Source organism: Anarrhichthys ocellatus, unplaced genomic scaffold (assembly GCF_004355925.1).
Source record: "Anarrhichthys ocellatus isolate YVR2014 unplaced genomic scaffold, GSC_Weel_1.0 scaffold25, whole genome shotgun sequence".
Taxonomy (NCBI): Eukaryota; Metazoa; Chordata; class Actinopteri; order Perciformes; family Anarhichadidae; genus Anarrhichthys; species Anarrhichthys ocellatus.
In genome coordinates, this window is record NW_022280055.1 from 4965646 (window position 1) to 4984432 (window position 18787).

An 18787-nucleotide genomic window follows, 5' to 3' on the forward strand; every position below is an offset into this window, starting at 1 on the left:
CCTGCTCAGTGTGGACCCGCGCAGGATGTCCATACACTAATCACTCTGACTTTGAGCGTAGTCCATACGTTTCCACTCACACGCTTCCCGTTGCACATTCAAATCGCATGCACAAAGAGGGTAATCACGTCGACGAATGAGATCACACTGAACACATGTTATTAAAAAAAAAAGCAATTACATTTAAAGGTAACGGAGTCCAGTTTAAAAGTAATGTCTCGCTGCTTTTGGCTCTAGAGATCCACATGTGTTTGTAATCTAAGGAGGACTCACTGTAAAGGTATGCTGAGCAGCTTGGATACACTCAGCAAGATAACATTAGCTGGAGAGGAATGGGAATAATAAGAACAGGGAGCAGCTTCATCACAGGATGAGAACCCCCATGACAGCGCAGAGGTTGTTTGGGAACAATTAAAGAAATACTGTATAATATGGGCACAAAAAGAGCCGTTTAACCAACGGCTTTTAATAACTTTATCATGTCAACCTGACAGTAAAAACTTAAACCAGCTATAAAATTAGAGGAATACTTAAACAATTTGGTATTTATATATATATATACTGATACACATATAGCCAAAATGTATTAATAAAACACACGGCCTGACCGACCCTCTCAGCCCACAACATGTGTGATTTTGCCTGAAACCTAGAAGTTACTAAAATAAAACACACAAGATTTCTGAGCATTTATTCCACATGGACCGCAGTTACCATATTGTACTATATTACCATATAAGGTTATTGTTAAATCTCATGTTTGATGCGTTTCAGAGCCGACGCACAGTCAGGAACACAGCCTCTGATTGGTCGACAGACTCAACCCCAAGGTATCAGAAATTGCCAGTGGACGGCTATCAGCAACAAAGTATCTGAGAGGGACATAATCGTAGCCCTATTGAAACGGCACAATGGTTAGCTTTTCACGTTGCATGCAGCGCCTCAGAGATATTAAGTATGTTGTATACCACATACTTTGACCCGAAAACCTACACTATAGTAGGCTAGGAGTTATATATTAGTGTAGTTGTATTGTAAATCAAGACGTGCAGCGGCAGTAAATAAATCAATGCGCTTATGATAAAACACAAACATTGTAAATTGGCACGGTACAATGAAGAATATTCGTAATATTCAGTTTTTTCCCCCATGATTTCAGATTACTTTACAAACATATTGATGCGCTTGTGAACAAAAACAATGGTGACATGTGAGGCAGACCGACGCAGCTGCTGTAGTCGGCGTAGCTCCACACTACGAAACGCCGTAAAAGCTCTGCTCTCCAGGAACACAGCAGCACGTTCCCCCCATACTGTCCACCCCGCTCGCCCTGTGATGACAGGCGCAGAGCTATCTTCCCTTCAGAGATCCCAATCAGAAACACACACACACACACACACACACACACAGACACATAACTTCATCCAAGGGGCCTTTACATGAGGGTGCTGCTCGGCACCAAGATGATGCTCTCTGCTACATGCGGGGCTTGTGGTCACAAGTTTGACATGAACTCTAACACTCTCACAACACCGCACAGACTGAAGCTGCTCACACTCAAGGACCATCAATGGCTCTTTTTTTTTGTTGCTAAAATGAATGCCTTGACACGGGGTGACTTTGTCTTTTTGTACTAGTTTCGTGCAGCGCTCCAAATTAGATTTCATCAGAAAATTATTTTTTATTTTTTTAGTTGATCTGCAAGCCTTCAGACAAATGTAGAAAATGTGAGTACACACAAAAAAATGTCCTCAATCATGGAATTGTTATAATCAAATTTCTCCTTGCTGTGATTTGAAGTGCTTGATGTTTTCATGTCGTATTACTTGCTGTATTTGATTGATAGCTTTTGGGTCATACGGGCTTCTTATGAATAGAAATGGAATCTTTGCTCACTTTGTGTTTTTTTAAGACTTTTTTTTTTTTAATAAATAAAGGGAAAATACACAAAATATATACTTTCCTTGGGTTGGCAATGACTAAATAACCAAGTCAAAGCTCTCACTGACTCACACTGTGATGTTTGAAAAATGCTGAGCAAGAGTTCCTGAAAAAGAGGAAGCACAGCTACATCCCTTCATAAGAAGACGCAAACATTCAACTGGTCAGCAGTGTCAGTTTTTCCTTCTAAAGGCAATTCATTCAGTGGAAAATACATATTTTTGGAAAAAAAGATTTCTGAGAGAAGATGACAGAAAGGTCTAAAATATGTGTTTGAAGGATATGTCAAAGATTGTCAAACTGATTCAGCAGCAGCTGTATTCACTTTTACAATCATATAGAAGCAAAAGCAGCATGTGTGTACATTCAGTATAGCGTAGCAAAGAAGTGCAAACGCTAGTTTATGATGCGCTAACGTACCCTGCTAATGTTAGCTCCACAGGTTGTTAATGTAGAAAATGTAACGTTTTACAAACGCATATCTCTTTCCAACCTCTCCGGGATAACGAGTACCACTATTACACAACATTTAAACCACGACTAGCCCTAAATCCACGGAACCAGCCTCAAAATGAAGGACACCTGAAACAATTTAATGAGAGTCTATGGTGCACAGCCGAGAAGTGGTAGAAGCATTCACTTGACAACTTTTTGACCAATATAATCGATTGTGAAAGGTTTACATGTGGAACCAACTGCAGTGGGAAGTGTTTAAGTTGATGACGTAACTTGTCACCTTTTAAAACTCTCAAATGTCACAACCATATATATATATACTGTATATATATATATATGTATAGGCCAGGCATTGCAGATGCAATATGCAAATGACTCAGGGACTGTGTGACCTATTTCTGACCTCAGGGTTTATGATGAAACTGATTTTGGGCGACAGTTGAGAGCATTTTTGAGAATGACAAGCATCTTTGGAAAGACAGCGGTGCTTGTCTAATCGGGTGCAAGAAGGGCTCATGTTTGATGTCTCATCAACATCGGAGAGCACCTTTCAATCATCTACTATCTGCTGTGCAGCCTACTAGAAATGACGTGTGACACAAGCAAATGCGTACTGAGCCTAGTCCACAAAGGGGGAAGTGAAAATCGTGGGCTGGCCTTTGTGAGGCTACACTGCACCACTGATTTCATCACAACCAGGCCATTTGTAGAATCAGATGTTTACCTGGGACAGGGTTGTAGCAATGATTTGACTGGAGCGGTCCACTGCTACGGCAGACTAAGTCTAGTGTAGGGGCTGTTGTGGAACAACTATGTCAGTCCAGACTTTCCCGTGGTTCTGGCTGGTCCAAACTGTTGTATACTTTGCTTATTTCCACCAAACATTTCTCCTTTGGCTTTCTATGATAATGACCCGTCTTCCAAGAATAATGTTTCCAGATGCGGTTGCGAGGATCGGAGAAATCCAAACATGCTATTTCTACCCTGGAATGCACATTGGCTTTGGACTCTTGGACTTTAGACGGGTTTGTTGCAGTGGGAGGAAAATGCAAGGATGACACAAACACAAGGCACACACATGCATACAGTGCAAGCATAGCCGTACACACACGCACTCATACAGACAGACACATACCCAGACAAACGCACCACAAAATAGCCGGTTGTGGCAGAATTCTGATTCGAAGTGCTGATGGCTGCAAAAGATTTATTTTTTCTGACTTCCTGGGACAGTTGTTGACGGCAGCTCTTTCTGCCACACTAATACCGCTGCCGCCAACCTCCTCGGCGAGTTGCTCGCATTCCTGTGCAGATCAAAAGCACAGCGTGGTGGTGATGAGGACGCTCCAGCAGCGGCCAGAGCCGACTTCAGGGTTTACTGCTGGCTGCTCCTGGATCACGCCTGCTGATCTGAGGGAGGCTGATGAAGACTAATGTGGCTAGAGACCCGTTAGCTCTACAGCAATTATGTTTGTGGAGGTATGGTGCACCGCGTGTGTGCAAATAGTCCCACACACTGTATATACTGTACCTCTGTGCATAAGAGGGAGCTGAAGGTAGCCTCCTGTACTTAACAATGCTTTCATTATGGCCTTGGTTACACTCGTCTGTTCAACGCGATTTGGACTGCCAGGTCTATACGCTCCAAGATCTGATCTTACTCACATTGGCATCCGATCAGCTGGAACAAATGCCGATGTAGCCTGGCTCGAGTTGAGTTCGGATCTCAGTGAGTTGTAGACAACATTTTGGGCACAATCAGGTGCAGTTTTGACATAGTCTTGCTGTTAAATGTGGCCCCCGTTTACCTCAATTTAAGGTAACTTCTGAAAAGAAAATATTTTCAGAATTTTAAAATATTGATACAGGCTTCCTGTCACATTATTTCATCTGCGAAACACAAACTGTGAGTCATGTTTAATCTGCAGATCACAGGTGTCGCTTAATATAACCATGGAAACACAGCTGAGATATGCATCAATACTTTAGAGGAGCTGAATTAAGACTACAATGGAAAACACATTTACACAGCCAATCGGTGAGCTGAATAAGACAACCAGCAGGATGCCTGAGTCAGCTTTGGTCTGACTGTCTCATCTCATGCGGTCTTAGTTTGGGGACTTAGAGTGGGAGGGGTGGGTGGTTATGTCTGACAGTGTGTCATGATGTGCTCTGTGATGTGTGTCCTCTCTCTCTCTGGGCCTCAGAAGAATACTTTGCAGGGTGTGAGGAAGGAAGAGGTCATGACGGAACGGAATATACAAAGGAGCGAGGGCGGACACTGACAAGACTTCGGGGGCTGAACTGAGCCCCTGACGGCAGAGTCATGATTGCTCCTATCATGAAGAAAAAGAAAAAGAAAAAACATTGTTTACCATTTAGGAAGCTTTGAGACACTTCTGCAAAATCAGCATTGCAAGTTCCTTTCAGGTTGTTTTCTTTACTAAAATAAGAACAGTGTTGTAATACCAGGGGCTATCCTTTAATATAAAGTAGAAGCTGCTCCATTTCTGAGAAATCTGAAATCAGATTGCATTTCTCAGAAGCTTTGCTGGCAAGTGGACACATATTCTTTTCGCCTGATATAATAACGTATTGGGAGTGTTTTCTATATTTTCCTGACAGATGAAGTGCCTCAGACAGGGGGACAATGAATCAGCACGGAGAAGAATGAGGCCCACAGGCACATTCATAAACACCAGCTGCAAGTGATGAGTTGTTGCAAAAGGAGGACTGATACACAGCTTACTGTGGGACAAATAATTGTAACAGCTCTTGAGTTATTGGAATGATTTTGTCAAGTGGAACATCTACTTGGCCTGGTCGTGACAAAACACAAACGCTCCCTGCGGCTGCTTGTAATAAACAACGTTAGTCTCAACCGCTGCTGCTGCAGTCTAATAACATTATCCAATGAGCCAGTACAGTTGGAGGCAGACCAACATGAACACTGTGTCACTGTGCACAATTAAGGGGGAAGGACTCCCACCAGGTGACTGTAATTACACTGAGGATGTACATGGTTTTAATTGGAATTATCACATGAGGCCACGGCAACGATTGCCCTTGGAGCAGTGCAAGGTGATGATGGGCAGCTAAATGGAAGCCTTAATCCGGAGTTTATTACCATGTTAAGTTCAAATGAAAATCACTTACAGGTCTGCATTACGACGGTGTTTGTAATCGAAGCAAATGTAAGCAGAAGCCTTTTCCGCCACAAAAGTCATAATGCAATGCAATGTAATGTATGTCTTTGAATGTAACATGCAGGTGATATTTTTGGAGGGGTTTCATTTCCTCAAATGAAACTATCTGCTTCCCCATATGGAAACATACCCTCAGATTGGTTTTTGAGGCTGCGTTGGTCAGAGTGATAGATAGTACAGGTTTTAATACTTTGGTCCAAGATATTCTACTATGGAATTTGTGGTAAGCGCAAAAGATAGCAAGACACGAGAGAAAAGGCCTTGCACTAGCCTGGCAAGCTAATAGCCACCAGTGGATGAAATAAAGCAAATAGGCAGTTAGCTAGCTATTCTAATGTAGTCAGCAAACTGACATTGACATAGCTGAAATATTTACATCAAATCTTTGCTTTTTTTTTTCTCTTGTTGTGCTCACGTTAACGTTAATTGCTAACGACATTGACATAGCTAGCTAACGTTAGCTAAAGTTAGCAAACTCAGAAGGTTAGTACAAGTTATTTGCTGGTTAACGTTACGTTACCTAACTTCATAAGTTACAGTTATATCGAAATGTTACGGTAGTATTGTTTACCTCGGTGTTATTGTTGGAGGCTGTGTGACTGTAGAGAATGTAATAAATATATGCTCAGTAGGCTACTTTATTTATAAACTATATGCTTGAAAAAACAATACACTGCGCAGTATAATACAGTGGCCTGTAAACACTATTTATCGATAAGGAAGCGGGATAAACATTTTCCACCATGGGTCCCAGCACCTGAGGTGGGCTCAGTATAGGTTGAGCTCCAAAAACACTACATTTCTCATAATGCGTCCATCTTTTCTTTAACCCAGCCTGTCTGGTAAATGCAAATGTCTTTCACATTCCAAAGCAACCAGTTTGTTTTGCAGGCGGTCTGTTATAAATGTGTAGTCACCGGGCTAACGTAGCACATTGACTTGCCGTGAAATGACTTCTAAACACTACATTTGAAATTCATGAGATTTTTAGTTTACAAGGTTGGAACAACATTTCAGATCATGTTTATGCATGTCTAGGCATACAGTACATCATACATTTAATGCACCATAGGTGGTCTCCTCTAATATTTATCAAGAGCCTAGGTGGTGCTGCTAATCATACCCAGAATAGTGCTTCGCTGCAAGATGAACTGCAGAGATCATCAAAAAGAAATGTGTTGATGGGTCATTACAACATCAATAGGGATACCAGGCACGGGGATTGATTAAACTGGGATTGGTCTATCTGGGCCATAATAGAGAATGTTAATGAGGACAGAGCACCTCACTTTCATCAAATGTCTCCCTGGTCGTTCTGCTATTACACCCCCTTCTCTGGTTCTTTCATTCTATTACTTTACGCTCATTGTGGAAGATTCTGGTCAAATGGTAATATTATTCAAATTAATTTAATCATCTAAGATTGGCTGTGTAAAAACATTTTAACTTAAAACCTGCTACACGGGTTTATCACTGTTATGTTGTAACTTCAGTAGGATTACGTGGTTGTCCTCGGGTCGACGCAATTCTCTGACCTATGTGGTTTATGATACCGTTGCAAAACACATTGAGTGCCAATAAATGTGCACTGTCATCACTTAAAACAAGGCTGTTGTTGTTAGTTCCTGAAAAACGACATTTTCTCCTTACTCAATGTGGTTTTTCATCTGCAACTGTTGGCAGACAAAAAGCATGCTGTTCATCGCAATTCTTCTAAGGTCATTCTCGGTGCGAGGAAGGAAGCCTGACGTGTCTCTGGATTGCAACAAGCAAACTATGATTTAGGAAGTAAGTAATGAATTCAACATCTGCCAGGTTGTCAACAATCTGCCAGGGGGTGAGATTTTTTCTTATTTCACACCTTGAAGTAAGAACGATTGGAAAGGAACGTAGAAAAGAAGAAATTGTTTTGCAATCAAACAAGCAAAAAAACATCATCCCTGAAGTAATCTCCTTTGTTTAAGATTGTGAGACAAGATTGAAGGCGAGCAGTTTTTTGGGGCTTTCCACTCCGGCCACAGAAAGTTCACAAACATTCATGGCAGAGGTTCCTCATTCTCCTCTCTGCTGATAAGCTAAACATCGATTCAGAAGGTCACTGGGTTGCTGATATTGATCCTGAGATAACATATGCAAGACAAACACGTCTGAGACACACTGCTGATGCTCGGCGGATTACATACTGAGGAATGTCGAAGCGTAATGAGAGAGTTTTTCAATTATTTTACATATGCAATTAAACCGTCTACAACACAAATTACGTTCCCATACAACTAAACTCAATTATGTTTCATGGGATGATAGCAGTTATGTGGTTAACGTCATAAATTGAAACAAAACAAAAATGCAACAAATTTGTTTGGTTAGATTTAGTAAAATATCATGCCTTGCCTTAAAATAAGATCTTCACCCTACACAGATTCTGCAGACTAGATTAGAAACACACGTAATCTAAATTGAATTTAACATAACTTAACACAGAGAGAGAATACGTTTCCCTCCAACCGCAATTGATAATGCAGTTTTGTGGAATGGGAATGTGATTTTCAGGAGACAACGGTGTCTTGTGAAAAACAGATCCTTAGAAATCTATTGCGGAACAGCAAAAGATCCCTCACACTTGGTGTCTTGAAGATGTGACAGGTACAGTTTTTACAATAGGCAGTGTTCAAGAAAGTTCAATGTAAAACCTTACATTGAGGGCACAGTAATCTCAGGCTACGGCTGGATCGATACATGGATCAGGTGCTTCTCGCTCCGGATAGAAATCAATACTGTCTCCCTGTGCTTCGATCTGGGGACTGAGCGAAGACACTACAGCATCAATTACTGAACAAAGAAAGCTCCGCCCGGACGAGGTATTGATGCAGAAGATTCAACTGGACTAGAAATGTTGTCCTTGATCGAATTCTTAGGCCCTTCATGGAACGTCTTTAGCATAACCCAGTTCTAGTCTAGTCAGGTGACTGGGGTTACCCAGGTTAGGCTGAGCGCCCCCCCTGGGTGCCGCCGAGTTGCGGACCAATCGTGCGGTGCTCCTGCTGCTGACACTGATGAATAGGGCCGGCTGTGAGAGCGAGCGAGAGTCCGCCTGCACAAACATGCATCTATCTGCAATCGGCCCAATTAACACCAGAGCTACTTCATCTCCCAGCGATAGAAAGGTCCAGGCAGTGACCTCGACCACGTGAAATCAATACTCAAACCACCGCAGAGATTTATCTTTTAAAGGAATCAATTAGCGAGGAGCACAAGCAGGACGGAAACCATCGAAGACAGCTGGATTACGTACTAAGAAACTCATTATCAGAGATGACCAACATCTGCATTAAAAATGCGTCGAGGCTTATGTCTTTGACATCAGAGAAAGAAAGAAAAGGAAGACTGCGGGGTGAAAGCTTGAGTGAAGCATCTTAGACCGTTTCAATCCCTGTGATCAACAGAAAGACAACCAAAGTGCAGGATGTGGAAACAGGTTTCAGGACGACTTCATAAACTTGCCGTCATCGTGGTGTCTGCAGCTATCACGACAGCACTCAAGAAGCTATTAATAGATGTACTCTGCTGACTAAGACTAACAGCAAAGAGCCCAATCAGTTTTCCTTAAGCAGATGCCATTGAGGTATTATTTGCATGGCTGAAATGTTGTGAAATCAGTTTCACTAAAACCAGACTTGACTTAGGAGATCTCAAGGATCATCTTTACCATCAATTCAAAGTCACAGAAATAGACAAACAATTGAACTGTCAGCTGCTAGCGTACGTTTGGCATTACCTCAAAAAGGCATCAGCACAGATCCAGTCATCTTGTTATTCCAGTCTTTGCTCTGACAACTTTCTAATGTCTCTCACCGTGTGTTACCGACAGCATCTGAGCCTATCTGTGGGTGGTGAGTATGACTGAGCAAGTGAGGTATGTGCGAGTGTGTGTTTGCGATAGTTGTGTATGTGTTTGTGTGATGGCATGCCAGAGTATTTTTGGGCCCTGCCTGCTCAAATGCAACTTGCATGAATCATGACTTCCCACATAGTAGGTCAGTGAGCGGGGTGAGTCATATTGCTGTCTTATATGGTAACACGCTGCACATGTGATAGAAACACTGGGGTTATCTATAGACTGGGCTCGCTGTCTCAAACGTCTCCAGCTTCGTCTTGGTTGTCAGAAAATCTTCAAGCTCATTTCTCTTTGTTTAATCTCCTCTTTGATATATCTGACAAATGTCTTTGATATTTTGTGATTCAGTTATGAACAGTCTGCCCAACATTTTGGTTTGACTCAACTAAGAACCAACTTTGGTTTCCATTTGACCCAACGCCAGCCATACATTACTGCACGACAGTTAAGATGCCTAAAAATGCAGTAAAATGATTCTCGCAATCTCGCAAAGGTACTACATACAACACTGGGAGCAGTAATGTAGCATCAAAGAACTATTTGCAATCTAAAGATATAGTGAAATAATGTCTACCCGTGCAGAAAATGCTCCTGAACCCCCCCCTCCCTAGGTTAACACTGCCAATCCTGTCGGCACTGCTAGCATTGTAGCTACATTACCTCCTTGGCGGAGATAAATATAGACTAAGTCTCTGACAGAATCTAGAAAGAATAGCAGATGCTTTATGCATTTCCTGCCCCGTGCTTGATATTCGCACTGACAATGACAAGGTACACCTGCACACACAACAATGCGATCGTCTAAACCTCTTCCTGTGCGATTGGCTGAATCAACAAGGAAACAAGCGGGGTGTCTGCAGTCAACTCAGTCAGCAAGTACGGAAAACCACCTCACGAAAGGAAGCGGAAAAACGGCCAGAAAGCATCACTGCCGGGAGGGAAAGTGGCCTTTGAGGGTTTCGGATTAGGATATGTGGTCTGTTTTTCCAGCAGCAGCCAGGGAAGGAGCAGATCTTGTGCTAATTAGGCCAGTGATTGGCAGGCCAAGAGGCTGCAAGCATGAGTGTGCCCGAGACTGGATTATGTGCTGCATTATTAATGGGGCCCGGGTGGAAAAAAGCGGATGGAGCGCCGAGTGGGGGGCAGGGTTTGAGGTGGAAGCCTTTTATTCCAAATAATAAATTCAGCGCGCACAAGGAAGTTGAAAATCAGCCGTCAACTGTGACAAAAAAGCTCACGCTCAGAGGACTCATGGAAAAAAGGCAGGTGGAAAGTCTCCCCACAGGAAAGAGTTGACACAGAGGCATCGCCCACGTCAAAAGAAACCTTCAAAAGCCACGTCTGTACGCATGCATGTGTGTGTGGGTGTGTGTTTGTGTGCAAAGCCAAGTGTGTGTATGTGTGCGCACGCGTGTGTGATCATGTGTGTACGAGTGAGTGGGCTGCAGGGTACAACGGTGTTGATAAGGCAAAGAAAAAGCACGTTGTTTTTTCTCACATTGCTCTTGCAAGTATTTTTTGAGACTACATGCAAGAGCTCTTGTTGTTGTAGAAACGTGCAGAAATGTGCAACACCGGCGCAATGGTATTAAAATATCCCGCTGGGATCAAAAAGGGCCGCAAAGCCGGGCGGCGAGGAAGATGAAAGACAACATCCACCGATGTGACTGATTGTAACGCACCGTTGACAAGCACAAAGAGACACGCAACGTCTGAGAATACAGGGCTTCAAGCCGGACGCCATGCTGGCACCTTTTCACATAAAATATTTCCTTGTTTATTTCGCTGTTACCTTGTTCTGTTCTTCTTCTAGGTGCGGTGAAAGACCACACACACACACACACGCACACACAAAAGACCGGAAGGCCACGTGAGTGGTTCCTTTCTTTTCAGTCACAAACAAGCTTGTTTAACAGTTCTTGTTTTCCTCCTTCACAAAGTCAAAAAAAGGTGACTATGCTTAAAGCTGTCATTCACACTGTCACGCCAGCAGCATTTCTTCTTCTGACTAAATTTGGAACATTTGGAAATTTGAGGAACGTGTGGCACGCAGTGGATGAGGCCAGCTCGTTCTCATTCCCAAGTCGTCACATACTGACGCTTGGTGGCCAGGACCCTTGGGTAGCCATGCCCGTCAAACTACGGCGCTCTGCTAAAGTCACAGTGGGTTAAATGTAGTTTGTAAAGTGAAAGTGAAACTTTGCGAACACAAAGACAAAGATCACGTCGCTGGTTTAACGCGGGACACGGACAGCTGTCTCCTGGGTGAAAGTCCTATGTTTGTTTGTCCCATCCATCCATCCATCCACTCCCACCAGCCCTGTGTGGGTTTTATCTGTCATTATATTAAACCATCATCACCACACTCCAGCATCTAATGATGATGCGGCTGATGAGGCACACAGTGCACCGGAGCTGATAAACAAAAAACCCGAAACAGTGGTAAAACTTCATCCGAGACCTAATTTGACTGAAACACCGATGCTGGCAGCAGCTTCATGTGCCACCATATAAAAAGCAGCTGTGGTGACTAAAAGACAATATACATTCTTCTCTACACATAGACCAGAGACCTGAGGCAGTACAACAGGACTCTGCCAGAACCCAATTAGGCTGACCCAGGCTGACTCCTGTCCCTGGTCAGGTCAGGTCAGGACATGTACCTGACAGTCCCTCTTCTTATTGCTTCAGGAACAGTATAGTGTAAAGTATTTGCTGATTCGTATTTGTTGCACAACTCTGTACCGTGATAACAGAGGGATCCTTCCCAGTCTGAAGGAAGCCTTTTTTTTCCCTGGCTGGTTTGCGTACTCTAAGGTAACATGAAAACATACATGTCACTCGGGTGGCGCATGTCTTCGGATCTGGCGTGCAGCCGTCGCTGTCAGTGTGAGGGTCACGAGGGGGGAGGGGCTGCAACACATTACCCGGCCAGGGAATGGCCATACCAGGTTAGATGACCCACTGGCAGCAGCAGCCACCCTGAGGGAGCTAATTTAGGAAGTGATGTGAGGGTGAAAATATATGCGCGCACACACACACACACACACACATGGCGATGGGGACTGAACTGTGTGACCAGTTGGTGTACTACAGAGACAAGCGTACCTACACATACACATTGCAACACCGTGTCTTGAAGTAACAAGAGCTCTGACGTGCAGCCTCTCTGCTGTGTGAACAACACGTTGCTCAAACATGAAAATAATCACGTGACGACAGTTGTCACACAATCATCATGTGAAGCGATTCGTTTTTCGTTTTTAAGGGTAGTGGCACAAGTTTGGGTTCAAGTTAGAGAAACGACCATGCATCCCTTTCGCCTACAAATGTCATATACAACACATCTTCAATTCAGCGTTTTATCAACCAAACAAAGTAACATAAACTCAGTGACAGTATCATTCAGTAGCCGTGTTTCAATTCAATTGTCCTGTCAATTTTAAGTAAACTTTTTAAATGTTACAAAAAAAGAAATTTGAGTTAGAAGTCTTACCATCAACTGGTCTGGAGCGTATAAACTCGGTGGTCACCTCGGCTGTCTAACCATTCATGAGAGAAAATGAGGAAGTTTTAATTGTTCATTCATGTCAGCTCGTATTGGCCGTGTTTCATGTTGTCTAGAGATGATGACAATACAAATGTACATATATATACGAAGATGCCGACAGCCGCAACTCTGATCAGTTAAATGTTGGACAAGTCAGAGTTTATTTGCCACAGGCGTTTCCATAAAACGCAAAATGGTCAAAACCTTCACTATCAACCAATTATTATTTTTCTAAAGTGTTGTAAAAGTACATGGTTACCTTTTAGGCTTCTGAAAGCACCTGGTTACAGAAAGGATGATAACGGTGAGAACGTGTTTTTCACTATTTATTATTTATTACTAGCCTAAACTATGCAGCAACATCCACTCTCACCTCCCCCTCATAAAGTCTCTGCTGCATAGGAATGTCACACGTTTTGGATTGGAAAAAAACATCACCAGGGAAAGTAATCCATGTTTTCTCATATTTACAAGGAGATACTGTTAAACCACCAAGTATCAAGGGGTTGGCACCGAATGCTTGGGCAGATTATCGCTCCGGTTTCCTTTAACCTTTGATCAAATATTTCCTCATGGTTCAGTCTCAACACAATGGGCTGAAAGGCTGTTTTTTTATGAAAAAAAGGAAGTTACGAAACACATGTTTACATTCTTCAAAGTAAGATAATGAAAAGAGAATAATTTTGGTATCGTATCGGTGCCAATACCCAGGTATCAAATAGCCACCTGTATCAGGAAATTGAAAGAATAACTCGTTCTTCTAATGGAATCATAATGTAGGTGAATACTTTGCAAGTTTGAGAAAAAAAATATAACCCCAAAACTGCAAGATTATTTTTTTCAAAAAAAAAAACAGGACTCATTACATATATTAAGAGTCTTCGTCCCAACTGAGATTAAATAAAGTGACAATAGACAAGTTTTTTTTGCTTTAACCTATCATTATCAAGTAAAATGTTGAATGCACAACGTAATGGATGTAGAATAATGACACCATCCATGTTTGGATTGGTTCTAGATCGGTAAATCTGGCGAGGAAAGCCGTCGTCGGCAAAACCGACAGCCCGTCTCTTCAAAACCACTCGATTTTTTTGATCGCTGTCGGGATGCGAAGAGAATTGCCATAAATACAACAAGAAAAAGTTTCTAACATAAATCACCTACCCTGTCTTTAATGTGTAGCGTATGCACTCTCAGCCAGTGGTGGCACCAGGCTCATCTGCCAGCGAGCAGTAGGGTTTGAGAGCTGACTACCTGCAGCATCGCACGAGAAAACACGTTGTGATGTCTTTGCCAGTGTATCGACGGGCAACCTACGGTGATGTACTGCAGCATCAGATACCCCAGCGTACATGACCTCAGGAGCTGCTTCTACTCGTCTCTGTGTATTTTGTAATCTCAGTGGTTTCTGTAACTGCTGTGCTCATTTCACAGTATCTGGTGTGAAGCACTGCCGCCTGAATCATGTGCAAGAGTCTGCAAGTTTCATACAAAGCAATCGTTACTCAGCTGATTTCACTGATTCGAGAGATGGCCCCGCTGTTGATCTGGCGTGACCAAAAAATCAAAAAAATAACACGACAAAACTGAGTCACAAATCCAACAGTGTGTCATTTTAAACGCGTGCTCAAAGATACGTGTGCTCTCCTGACAGACATTAATTCATAATATACACCATGTGACATTCATCCACTGTACAGCATCAGGGTGCATCATGGGTCAGCCGGGGGCTGCGAAACACACGCCGACATAAGCCCTCGTGGCTGCATAAGATCAAGTGCGAGGGCACAGAATGAAAAGGTCATAGTTTCGAGTGTGCGCAGATTGGTGACAAAGAGTGCGGTTTCGCGGCTTCAGTATTTGATGACTCAACCCGAGAAGAGAAAGCGGCATTCGTGTATCGGACGCCCCCCCCCCTCGCACGCCCAGGCAATCACAAGTCACAGTGGAAATATATTCGCAAGGGACGAGGAACTGACATCACTAGCACTGGTTTTGATCACTGGGTTCCAACTGTAAAAGAAAAAAAAGGGGGTCATAAATACATTAAAAGGTGAAACAATTCCTTCAAATTCCCTGAAAACTCGGAGGCAGCTTGTGTCAGCCCGCGGCGATGCTGTCCATCTGGTCGCATTAAAGTAATTCCACAACCTGTGACATCAACGTTTTTTTCTTTTTCTAGAGCCACTCAGTCGTTAAGCCCTCCTGATCCCAACGCCCGGATCCGGCCTGTGATTTATGTACACTGTGTCATGCAGCCATTAGAGCAATCTGTTAAACACAGTGTTGCGATGTGACTTTCGCCGTTATGACAGCAGTTCTGGGTGAAGAGAGGGCGGTGACTGCTGCATCCGCACACATTTCAACGCAGACGCGCGGAAAAGGCCGCCGCTCCGATAACTCAGTCGCAGTCATTTTCACAGTCAGTCGATGCTTGGAGATCAATATTTATCTATGGGGTTATTGATTTCTCTTCTTGATTAAAACACTGAATTGTAACAGGTTCAAGCAGAAAGAGCTCAGCGCAGCACAGACACCGACGGTATAGGCCTATGTATGGATGGATGAATGGCATTTCTCTGAGCGATTGATTTTTCCATCATGGCTGGAAACGACTAATCCAATAATCAGACACACAGCCAGTCTGTTTTCACACATCGATCCTCTTCTGATGGGATTTTCTGTGTTTTTTTTCTCATACTTCGAAACGGAGCGAACCGAAACGCTCAAAACAAAGTCTTTCTTCGGTATCTGATTTATCACCGAGAGAGCCTGTGTTCTGCCATTTATTTTTTGTGCTATCATAGTCGCGTTCCTAAGTAATTCTATTAACCGGGACTACTTTTTAAGGAACTAAAAGGTTTCCTTTCATCAGCTCATTGTTGTCGGCGTTGCCATTGAGGTCGACAGACCAACGCAGGTTAGGGAAATTAGTCTGCCGACGTATAAAAAAAAAAATCTTGAGAGCATCAAGGCTGACTGATACAACATGGTGCCAAACTGAACGTCCATATCTCCGTCCAGCCACCTCCTTACAAAGATAACTACACAAACCGCTTTTAAAATCAGAGAACCTTGGTATGACAGAAAACATTTAGTCCTCTCCTGCATGTCAAAATACCCTTTCAGAGCAAACATGAAAAGAGTGACTGAGGGAAATGTTAATGCTGTTTCATTCACGAGTCAATCAAAGTGGAATTGGTGTTACTCATATGCAAATGTTGTTTTTAGAGTAAGTGGTTCAGATTTCCATCCCAGTCAGAGAGGTGTTCCCGTTCTGTTATTTTCTTCCTTTAAAGCTACACCGAACAATATGTCTCATATTAACGTTGGATTAAATGACGTGTGGTGACGATCGTGCAGAACCACATTTAGGTCATATCGTTCAGACTGTAACTGTGAGAGAGTGGGAAAAGCTGAGTCAGAGATTTGGAGAATTTCCAACAGCTCAAAAATGGCAAAATCACTGATTAGCTAAAGAAAAGAAATTTCAGAAACATATAGGGTTATAGGTAATGTTGATTACTTACTTAAAGACAAATGTTTTCTTGTATTACAAGTTTTCTGAAAGTTTATGTTTCAATATGCAAATTGGCCATTATTAAATGTGTGCTGGTGTGCATACATTTCCAGAACAGAGATCTTAACATTGGATAAAGCCAGGTTCAAAAATTGTTGTTTCATTTCGTTCACATTTTAGAGTGAAAGGCTTTTACCGAGGGTTTAATATCTCTTTGTATTACTCCATAAATCGTAAATAAAAAGACTGTCAACAGTCAAAACAAATCCATTGTGGCCATGTTTTTAGGAATAAAATGTTCTTTAAATCACACTATGAAGGACAGATCAACAAACCCCTGCTCTAAAACCCGTAAGAGTTTGGTGTGTGCGAGTGCTACTGAAGAAACCTCTGGCAGAAAAAATAAAAGAATAAAATGCAGACGCAAGCTGCTGCTGCTGCTATTTGCGGACGAGAGACAGCGTTGGCAGAAGTGACACGTTGGACGGCGGTCTGTGGGAGGACATTTGGCTCTTTTTCTAGTGGGCACACATTTCTTCGAAGCCATGATGGATGCACATCACCGCTCGAGCGTCCTAAACGCTTCGGCTGGTCTGTGGCCGCGGCCCGCGAGGATGCCACTCTGAAGCTCCCGAACAGGGCTAAATGGGCCCGTCTTTATCCTGCCGCCGCTTCCTGACCGGGGTCAGCCTCTCTGCGCACCACAAATTGCTCCCTGGAACGCTGGCAGCAGCAGCAGACAGGGCCGCAGAGAAATTGCCATTTGTTTGTTTATGGTTCAGACCGTGCAAGTCCACTATCGTAAGAGGCTATTTTTAGCTTCCTTATCCTTTAATGGATTCATAATGACCCTTAACTTGCCAGATGACAAAAATAAACATAAAAAAGCTTCATGTTAAAGCATGTACTAGGTTTATGTCTCATCTGTCATTATTTTTGCTCTTTAAATTTCCATTATGAAAACAAAAACAAATCTCTGCATCAAACAGTTGTGGCAACGGAAATGTCTATGTATATATACATATATGAGAGCATATCTAGGACCGCAATTAAGATGATTATGTATGATGAATCTGAGCTACTAGGAGGAGGATTTAAGTGTTAAAAACAACTCCTTCATGGAGAGCGGGCCGATTCATTTCTTTCAGAACTGCCTTATGCCCGGCTAAGCATTAGCTGTGCAGCTAATCTGCTGAGGTGGGTGGGGACAAATATGACCACACACAGACTGGATGAACTCCCCCCTCAGGCTTTTATTTGGATCAAACTCTCCTAACTGTCTAGAATCTTGGAGACATTAACACAAAGTGGCTGGGAACTCCACAACAAAAATAAATGATGCATGTTGTTTTCAACATATTTACATGTGGTACAAATCTTTCATTTTTTTTGGCCTCTAAATTCGGGTTTTTCTTTCGTTTTATGTAAGAACATATTCACAGGTGCTCACAGGTATTGTAATGGGTAACCAGACAGCAACCTACGGGTCTGAAAGGTGAAGCCAAGGCAGAAGTGCCTTACACTTGCATTCTTTCTAATGGCCATCAGGGGGCGAATACTTTAGTGGCAAAACGTCTGATTCTACAGAAGTCTATGTGAAAAATGACTCTACTTCTCACTTGATTTATTACCTCAGTAAACATTGTTAACATGAGTTTGGGGTCTCAATCACTAGTTTTAAGTCTTTTTTAATACAACAGGATTTTTATTTAGTATTTATTATGGTCATATTTAGATTAAAATAGACCATAAGGCAAGGTGTGCTTTAGGCCGTTACCACTTTCATAGTGTGTTTTTAGTTAATGAAACTTAATAGCCTAAAAATATTAGCATTCGGTTGTAAAACCAAGATGGCGACCAAAAACCAAGATGGCTAGAAAGCTAAAAAACAAGATGGCGACGGCCAAAAACTACAGCAAAAACTTGAGGCTTCAAAAACATGGGTGACGTCACGGTGACTATGTCCACTTCTTGTATACAGTATATGGTATCAACTTAATCACAAAGTATCAATGAGGTACATTTACTGATTACTCTTGCTAAATAATTAAATTCTGGTTTATTACAACTTGTAGTTTTTGATATGACTTGCTGATACCTGGAAACAGCAACCTCGCTGCACACAGGTCAAACCAAAAGTGAGCACACCAGAAATGTCAGTAATTGTCCTTCATTGCGCGGGACACACCAACAGTAAGTGCAGTGAGTCAACCCCTGTT

At 42.6% G+C, this 18787-nt stretch overlaps 1 protein-coding gene across 3 annotated transcripts in view; it reads right to left on the reverse strand.

Moving 5' to 3' along the window:
• bach2b (BACH transcriptional regulator 2b) overlaps window positions 1–18787 on the reverse strand; it is a 93518-nt gene that overhangs the window by 30708 nt on the left and 44023 nt on the right. The gene's annotated exons all lie outside the window — the stretch shown is intronic.